The 10,416-nt window shown below is 31.3% G+C and overlaps 1 pseudogene; it reads left to right on the top strand.

Moving 5' to 3' along the window:
• The first annotated feature begins 1,281 nt into the window (after positions 1–1,281).
• On the top strand, positions 1,282–9,239 carry LOC115976518 (annotated as a pseudogene).
• Positions 9,240–10,416: the final 1,177 nt, after the last annotated feature.

The raw sequence follows: 10,416 nt of genomic DNA, 5'->3' as shown, positions 1-10,416 counted from the left end.
ACAAAATCTGAAAATAAAATGGACTTCATTGCTTCAATATTTGATAAGATTTTTCGATCCAGTGAACATTAATTCTTCTTATAGACAGTGGACTATTACTTTCATAGGGATATATATCTACTGTACCTGTTAGATAAATGTTATTTGTAGGATCTTTCAAGTTGCATATAACTAAGCAATCGATTATAATTTTGTGGTGTCCATATGTTTGGATTTACTTCCGAAACAAGGACATAATCAAAGAACTAGTAATCTAGTACTCCTTTGGATGGCTATCATTCTGCTTATTCATGGCAAGCTTGAACTACAAATCCACCTAACATAAATTGCTGAATAGAAGATATGATTAACATTTGTACAAAATTCATATCATAGAATATCAAAATTAAATCTGATGCCATAGATTTTACTCTACGGTAAGGACTAGAGTAGAAAATAAAAATAAAAATAAAATAAAAAAGAAAAAGAAGAAGAAGAAGATCAAATATATAATTAAAATAATTTAAACTTGATATTGTCATATAGCATTGCACAATGCACATAAGAAGGAACCATGTTTTGAGGCTAAGATGGCGCACAGCAAGACCAGTCAATAACGGGATTTTGTAATCGAATTTGACTTATCAACACTTGGCCCATCATGCTTGACTATAAGACTCTTGAACATTGGAGTTGTAAAAGTGGTTTCTTTAAAATGTTGTTTGGTAGTTCCTTTTAGATTAAATGATACCCATGTGTGAGTGTTGAGATGTGTATTGAGAGTTTATGAGTTTGTTAGTTTATTAGTAAAATTTGAAATACTTCGTCTCTTACCTGTTGAGAGTTGTGTTTAAACTTTCAAGACCTCTTTATAAATAACTAAGCATTGTTGGAAATGCTTCATAAGAATGGGTTTTTAAACCTGATTATAATAAATAATGATCTTATTCTTCTTCATCTTTTGTTTTCTTTCTAGAATCAATAATGAGCTCATCTGCTATGCTCAAGACCAAATTATTGTAAATTTGGTGTCACACACTTATATTGTCGCAACCATGCCACTACCCTTAGTCCAGTGTGTTATTCTTTATTAATAAAATTATCTTTGCAATTTGCTTTAAAAAGGACTGAATCATTTAAAGGTCTGGTATGCCTGCCAATTTGCACGTTTTTTTTTTTAATTGTTTAATCAATTAAATTTTTTATTCAAAAGAAAAGGAGAAACAAAATTCAATCAATTTGTGTGTTGCTCTTCTATAAATAAAAAAACTACAAAGCCACCCACCATAACCAAAATCACTAATGGCATTTCAAGGCTATCAACTCCTAGGCCTCGTGGTTCTTCTTAGCTCATTCGCCATTAGCGTTAGCCATGAAACTGCTTCATTCAATCGAAGTACATTTCCGGCAGGTTTTATTTTTGGAACAGCATCATCATCTTACCAGGTTAGTCCTAGCTAGGTTTCCTATATGTTTGTATTATAAAAGAGCTTTTATTCATGTATCCTGGGATGTCAAGTACTATGATACATATAATGTGCTAATGTGTGTTTAAATTCCAGTATGAAGGTGCAGCAAGTAAAGGAGGTAGAGGACCAAGTATATGGGATACTTTCACACATAGATATCCAGGTGATGAAAGTATTCAAAGTCAGAAAATGACTAAAAATTCATGGTGTACGTTTTGCTAATAAGATGAGCAAGCATAATAGTTGGCACCTTCAAATATCTAATATTTGAATTTATTCAATTCTCTTTACAGTTTATAGTACATACCGGCAATTTATATAATTACTTTTCCTTCTTCACATTGGTTTGGTTAAAAATAAAAATTATGAAATGCAATGACTCAATGACTCTTTTAGCGTGGCTTTGAATGATTCTCCTAGAGAGTCATGTATGTCTTTTTTCTCATTTTTAATTTAGAGATGTGGATGCCACCCATTATTATACATGGGGTGGCCCATTAAAACTATGGGCGAAGGCCTTTGATTCTCAACAATTTATTTTGTGAGGCTACCTATCCATGATAACTATGAGAAGGTATGTTATGCGTTGGGCGCATAAAACCTTTGTCTCAGTGACATGTGAGCCCTATACTTGTGAAACTCACTTATCAGTGAGACAAAAATTGTATACACTTGGTGCATACAAAACTTTTATGATGGCTAAGGTTATTCCAATAATCCCACTTTAGCTATTCCCACATAAATCTAACCACTTGTATGTCTCACTTGGTTACAAGTATATGTTACCAGTCTTAGTAGGACCGTGCATGTCTTGGGGCCTTAAAAAAACAAATGATCTTTACATAGCTTTTGTAAAATATGAAAATGTTGGCACTAAACTAGCACTGTTGATGAAACTTTGAGTACCATTAGACTACCAACCATCATGATTTTCACTTTTTATATTAGAATAGTTTACTTGGTATAAAAGTACAATTATATTTAAGAAATAATTTTTTTTAAGACTGTACATTCTTCTTTTAAGATGAAAGTAAATTGAACAAAAAAAGTCAAAAAACAAAATTTAAAATCAGAATACAAATTTGTCCCTTTTTTTAAAAAGGCAAATGTGTTCTTTTTACTGTTTGGACCTTCATTTTCAAATAAAAAAACTAAAATGTACTTATTAAAGTAAAAACACAGAGTTGTCCGAATCATTGTGGTGAGGCATATGTATTAATTCAACTTATGGCCAGCCCATAAAGATTCTTTACTTATCTTCTAAATCTTAGTTTTTTTTTTTTTTTTTAAATTTCAGATAATATAAAGGATGGCAGTAATGGAGATGTGGCTATTGATCAATATCATCACTACAAGGTATGGTGCAAATAATAACAAATTAACTGGAAAAAAAAAATAATAAATAAAACCTCCTATTTATCCCTATGTAGTACTTACCTTACTTTTGTGTTTTGACTTCTCTATATTTTAAAGGCAGATTGTGTTTGTCACAATTTAAACTTTCCAGTTTTTGATCCTGACTAAATCCAATATAATTAAGGAACTTAAAGACAAGTCTAACAATTTATTTTTCTTCTTATTATATGTTATAGGAAGGTGTTGGGATTATGAAGGATATGGGGTTAGATGCATACAGGTTATCAGTCTCTTGGACCCGTGTGTTACCAAGTAAGAATCCCTTTAATTTGTGGAAATATTTAATTTGTTAGATAAAATTTCAGACACAGAAATAAGTATTGAAAGCAATATTTTCTTACCGTAATGTTCCTAACAATTTCATTTGAGGGCTAATTTCAGATGGAAAGCTAAGTGGGGGTGTGAATAGGGAAGGAATCAATTACTACAACAAACTCATCAACGAGCTCCTAGACAAAGGTTATTGGTTCTATCTTATAATTCCAACAGCTATTATCAGCTATTTATTTATTTATTTATTTATTTATTTATTTTATCTCGTGCTTAAATTTGAGAAAATCAATGGAAGCACTTTTGTGCCACAATATTTGTCACAATTCTAATGTGTTATACTTTGAATGGTGAGTAAAAAAAGATGGGTCTATGTGAAAATGATAGGCAACTACTTATAATGCGCTACATCAAAATTTTGGTGAAAGTATTGTGATAAAAAAATTAAGGTCCTAAAGGAACTTTTTAAGTTTAACTCTTTATTTCTCTATTATCTGAATGTAGGTCTAAAACCCTTTGTGACAATTTTCCACTGGGATCTTCCACAACCCTTAGAAGACGAATATGGTGGTTTCCTAAGTCCCCAAATTGTGTAAGTGACCAATCTAATCTACTTACTATATATATAGTAAAAATTGAAAACTAATTGCTCATCGTAAACAAATGGTTGCTCTAATCATAAAAAAATGCACAATTCTGGTTAGGGCCGGCCCAAGCGTTTCGGAGGCCTAAGGCGAAATCTTCAAATGGGGCCTTTATGTTATCACTTAAATAATATTTAACTAGCATTTTATATAATTTTTTTTTTAAATCCATTCTTTTTACTTTCTAATATGATTTTTTTTTTTTTTTTTTGTGGAGAAAATGCTAAAGTTATAACAAATTTTACTACAAACTTATGTTGTAATGAATGTGATCAATAACATGAGGCTAACAAAAATACTAGAAATATTATAAATTTTACAACAAGAGAATTACAAAGATATATCACCAATCACAATTATTCATTCAAAAGTGCATTCAATAATTTGTTGAAATCTACCTATCATATTCATTGTCAAATTAAATTATAAAAGTTATGGAGACCACCACACCTCCTTGGTGCAGTAATCACTTCACAAATATAAGTTCTTGTGGGGTGTGGGAGGGGGGAGCAATGGTCGAGATTTAAGTCTCTAGAAGAGAGTTTTGCACACATATACACTTAGATTAGGTTAGAGTAGAATTTTTATCTTGTATAAAAATAATTAAATAAATAAAAGTTATGTAGTAAAATTTATAGTATTTTTAACATTTTCCTATTTGAATTACTTGTGATTAGTAACACGTCTATTTGTATGACCTATATATTTAAATTTGTCTTATATCTATCTCTAGCATTACTTAATTATTTGAGCCTTCTTAACAGTGAAAAAAAGAAATGTAAACTAAAATATTTTAATATCTCCCAAAAATATTTTTATATAAAAAAAATAAAAAAATTTGCCCCCAAATATTTGGGGCCTTCTCTAGTAAGGGGCCCTAGGCAATGGCCTCATTGGCCTAAGCCTAGGGCTAGCCCTGATTTTGGTCTAGGTCTAAAAAGATTCAACATCAATAAATCTAAAGTTAACATATTTTTTTTTTTTTTAAAACGTTGAGATGCCAAGTTATTATTGATAGATAATAAAGTTCTATCAATGGTGAACCTTTATGAGAATTAATAACAAGTTAGCAACTTGTCAACTCAACAATTATGAAAAATATTGTATTTATAACATTTGTATTTGTATTCAGACATGATTTTCAAGACTATGCTGAGCTTTGCTTCAAGGAATTTGGTGACCGAGTAAAGCACTGGATCACACTAAATGAGCCATATACCTTCAGTTGTCTTGGTTATGCAAGTGGGCAGTTAGCACCAGGTCGATGTTCTGCTTGGCAAAATCTAAATTGCATTGGTGGAAACTCTGGGACGGAGCCTTATTTGGTGACACACCACCAACTTCTTGCTCATGCAGCTACTGTAAAAGTGTACAAGGGAAAATATCAGGTTCTACTTGTTTGACTCATATTTATTCCAAATGATTTACTTAGGTACATAAGAAAAACAGGAGTCTTGGCACAGAGAGAGAGAGAGAGAGATTTCAAATGAACCATGTATAAATTTGAGTATTTCACCATTTGCAGGCAGTGCAAAAAAGGCGTTATAGGGATAGCGCTAGTGTCACAATGGATGGAGCCATATTCTAACGCGAAGCACCACCGTGATGCAGCACTACGTGCCCTTGATTTCGAGTTTGGATGGTAAGTATTGCTTTAGTTTTATATTATTTTCTTCTATTTTCCATTAATATGTTATGAGTAATGTTAGAGAGACATCAACATTTAAAAAAATATATATATTTTGAAGGGAGAAGTTACAATTAATACAACATTTTTTTTAATATATAAACCTACCACTTAAGCTATTTTTTTAATCTAATCAGAACAAGTTGTTAAAAAGTCTTATAATTCAATTAATATCTCATCATATTTTTAATAAAAACAACTATAAAATAAAATTCCCTCCTCTCCTATAATAATTATCAAATTTATATAAAATAAATAAATAAATAAATTTGTTTTTTTTCCCTTTTTTTATTAATAAAGGTGTTAAAATTTTTTCTAATATTTGACTACTCTTTTGAGTTTATTTGGAAATAAGAAAATGAGGGATGAGACGTTATTTATTTTTTATTTAGGGACGAAAGTATCTTAAATTCGTAAAGTGTGGGACCATTTAAAAAAAGTTTAATTGGGAGGTTATTTAATTATTTTATACTCCATGATTTATCAAAAAAATATTCTCAAGACAAAAGGGTTCTTGGAAATCTAAAAAGCTTTTCTTTTAAGGTGTGCCGGGAATGGCCATGAGTGGCCTACCTGCCATAGCTCCATCCAAAACCGGTCTTTTTTTTCTTTTTCTTTTTTGGGTAGTTCCTATAGCTTCTTGGTGGATTTAATTTGCTCGTGTATATATATTTTTTCTAACAAAAAAATCCTTTAAATTTAAAATCCTTACAATAAGGTCCAAATCCTTATGGGAGTCAAATTAAATTAAAGTTATGAAAGTGTATTGAACGACGCATTTTTATTTAATAGTACGAATGATGATGGATGTGAATCATGTGACATTGATAGGATGTTTCTATAAAAATATGCATGCATTTTATTACAACACTACATGCAAGTCGTGCGGATAATAAAATAGATAAGGAGAAAGAATATTGGAGGCCAAGGTCATGAAAAACATCTTCGGGTTATTGGGGGCATGTATACGTTTTTAGGAGAGAGAGAGAGAGAGAGAAAACTAATATATAAGGGACAATTTTGTAAATAAAATTTACTACCGTGGACAATTTTGTCATTGGATAAAATATTATATTCCTTATCAATAGGTGGTGTAAGATTGCCCCCATTGGCCCATTTAATAAGATATAGTAAGATTACGGTCATGTAGAATATTTTGTAATCTTAAATTACCATAATCCTATGCTAAACCAATAATATCATAATATTCACATTAAATAATATGACCTTAATGTGATTTACATTATGGCAAACCAAAAACGTCGGTACGGGTATTGTCTCTTAGTATTGAACAGTGGGCTCTAGGTTGGTACTTGGGACCTTTTAATAGGGAGACTGATCGAGATCTTGCTTGGTCTGAGAACTCGGCACCATACTATATGGGTCATGGGCAAGTCCACATGCCTAGGCCTAAAAAAGAATCATTGGGCCTCAATTTAGATTCAAGCTTTTGGTGGTCTCTTATTACTTATTAGTACATCCCTCAAACATCAATTAAAACTGAAGTCCACATGCATGGCTCCAGAAAGGAATCATTTGGGTGACATAATAAAAGATGTCACTTCAAAAATTCCATAAGCTCAGATTCATAGTGAGTCGAACTGTAATTTTTCTATGAATTCTTTTTGCAGGTTTATGGACCCCTTAACAAATGGTGACTATCCACATAGCATGCAATCTCTTGTTGGTAAAAGCTTACCCAAGTTCACAAGAGAGCAGTCCAAATTGTTAATTGGGTCCTTTGATTTTATCGGACTAAACTACTATACTGCCAATTATGCTGCCAATGCTCCACACCTTAATGCTGGAAATGCAAGCTACTTGACTGATTCTCTTGTTAATCTTACAAGTACAGATTGAAAACTTGAAGTGATGATTTTGAGTTTGTTATGTATCTATTATCTAATACTAAGCTAAACCTAAACCCTTTTTTTTTTTGGTTATGGCAGCTAAGCGCAATGGGATCCCCATTGGTCCACAGGTGTGTACTAATTAAATTCTCATACTTCCTTGAAAATATTATAGCAATTTTCATGACAGCAGTAGTTTTCATCTTGTGAGATGTCTCTTAGCCGCAAGTTTACTATGGTGGATATGAAACATATCATATGTTACAATTTTTGGGCTTAAAAAACCAAATGCAGATACAATAATTAATGGCTCAATCCAACCAAAATACTTTATGATTGTTGTTAGGTTCTAAGACTTTAGGAACTAAATGTATTAGAACTTCATTTTATATATGTTGGCAAACCATGATCAAAACATTTAGTCTAGGTTTAGACTTGCTCAAAGTTTGTTTTAATGTAAGTTTGGAATCAAGTAATTGCAGGAAAATTACTGCTCAATTTTGTAAGGCTCGATCAATCGAAGAATAGACTCAATCGATCAAGAATCGTAGATCAAAAATTTTCTGTAGAATTTTCAAACGTAGCCCAAGCTCATATGACGTGTAGGGTTAAGTGTTTCACTCCTAGTATAAAAGGAAAACCTAACTACGTTTTAGTAATCTTTGTTGAGTTGTGTGTTAAGTCTTTTGTGAGATCTAAGAGGTTTGTACTTTCAAACATACACATAGAGCTATCAAGATCAAGATTCATATCAAGAACTTGATGGTTGTTTCAGTTGTTGCATAAAGAACATTCAAGAAGATCCAAAACCTTTGAGAGGTGTCTTAGAGTCACAAGTAGGAGAACTTGTGTTGGTGCAGATTCAAGGAAGGAAGTAGTCCGTGGACTCGGAGCTGTTAAGTGGTCGTGGTAGTAAGTTTTCTACACGAGGTAACATTAGGATATTAGTGGTCTAAGTCCTATTGTACAAACTTCAAGTCTTTCATAGTGGATCCATTTTTACCTTGAGGATAGTTAGGTTAAATCCTTCCCAGGTTTTTTACCAGTTTGGTTTTCCTGAGTTATTAGATCTTTGTGTTCTTTACTTTCCGCATTATATTTGTTTTACTCATAATTGTTTAACCTAGACTTGAATAACAAACTTGTTAATCAACTTGGCTTAATATTAGGTTAAACATATTGTGTTAAGGGGTCTAAAACCTAACAATTGCAAATATATCAATTCGTTTGCTCTATTACTTGGAAAATACAATAACATTTCTTGGTCTGATTCTCATATAACTCAGCATCTTCTATAAATTACAGGCTGCTTCAGATTGGCTCTATGTTTATCCCAAAGGAATACATGATATTTTGCTCTACACAAAGCGAAAGTACCATAATCCACAAATCTACATCACTGAGAATGGTAATTTCTTTTAAATAATCTATCAATTGCATTTGCATAAGGTTAGGAGGATTCTAATTAACATAGAAATGAAAAATTAAAATGTAGTAGTTATTTGTCCATTTGAAGCTAAATACCCCTAACTATATTGTAGGAATTGATGAGTTCAACAATGCTACCTTATCGCTTGAGGAAGCCCTTGTGGACAACCAAAGAATTGATTATTACTATAGTCATCTTTTGTACCTTCACAGTGCTATCTAAGTAAGTACTTAATTAACAAGACTCTCCAAGACACACATTCAAATATACATGTACACACAAATCTAACTGATTTTGGCTACTTGTCTTTTTGTTTTAGGCATGGTGTCAACATTAATGGATACTTTGCATGGACATTATTGGAGGATTTTGAATTTTGAATGGAACTCAGGTTACACTATTCGATTTGGTATTAATTTTGTGGATTATAAAGATGGGTTCAAAAGATATCTTAAACTTTCAGCCCGTTGGTTCAAGAATTTTCTAAGCAAATAGTCATGTCGATGTTCACATTATGTATTATTATGTGAACGTTGGACCGTCTCCATTCGATAATTAAACTGAAGATCATTTCTTTTGTCATTGTTATTTAAGTTTGCAAAGTCAAATAATGGATTACCTGAATACTTGCTACATTAGAGGTTCTCCAACTGTAATGGTCATACTAGTTCAACATTAATCTTGTGATTCTTGTCCCAAAAAATAAAAGTTACAATAGGGTCCTATACATATAGGTCAACTGTGTTTTTTTTTTTTTTTTTTAATGCGAATATATGGGTCAATTAACCTAAGACTAACAGTATAATCGTATAAAGGAGATAGTAATGGGAGTACTATAGTACAGTCTACAGAGAGTATACTAGTATAATACACAAAGTATAACGTGCCTATGTAGTCTTGGGCTTGAATATTCTAATGTGGCCCCTCAAATTCAAAAAGGATTTTGGAAAACCAGTTTGAGTTTGGACACAAGATCGATCACAAAAACATCCTGGGAATGTGATTTGGTGAAGAGGTTAGCGAATTGATAATAAATCAGCGTCGACATAATGAAATTGTAGAGGGTATTGAAAGAGGCGATGACAGAGAAAGAGGCAATCAATCTGAATATTAATATATAAGAATATATTTAAAATTTTGGTAACCCACTTTTTTTTAATTAAAAAAATCATCATAATCATGTGACATCTCTCCCTCTGTCTAGACTCTTGAGTAGAGTCAAGAGCATGTTTGGATTAATTTATGTTTTAAAAAATGTTTTCCAAAAGTATAAGAAATTGTTTTGGACATTGAAATTTTTTTTAAAATATATATATTTAAAAAGATGTTTTAAAAAAATTAATTCAAAAACAGTTATATAACAATAAAAATTGAAAATTTGTTTGGTTAAAAAAATTAGAACACATTTTTTTTTAAAAAATACCAACAAAATCTAAAATCCAAAAAAAAAAAAAAATCAAATTTTTTTTATGCAAATAAATATGAACTCACCAATTAACATCTCATGAAATTTCTAACGGAAATGTCTAAGATTTAAATTCCCTCTCCTCGGCCAGTTATCGAATTATTAAAAAAAAAAAAAACCAATACAATTTATTTATGGAATCAACTTATAAGGTTTCTATTTGTTATTCTTTTTTCTTGGAGGATAATTGTTTCAATAAAAAGGGAA

Source organism: Quercus lobata, chromosome 1 (genome assembly GCF_001633185.2).
Source record: "Quercus lobata isolate SW786 chromosome 1, ValleyOak3.0 Primary Assembly, whole genome shotgun sequence".
In the NCBI taxonomy this organism is placed as follows: Eukaryota; Viridiplantae; Streptophyta; class Magnoliopsida; order Fagales; family Fagaceae; genus Quercus; species Quercus lobata.
The sequence above is the reverse complement of the archived record's forward strand: the minus strand, read 5'-3'. Positions and strand labels throughout refer to the sequence as shown.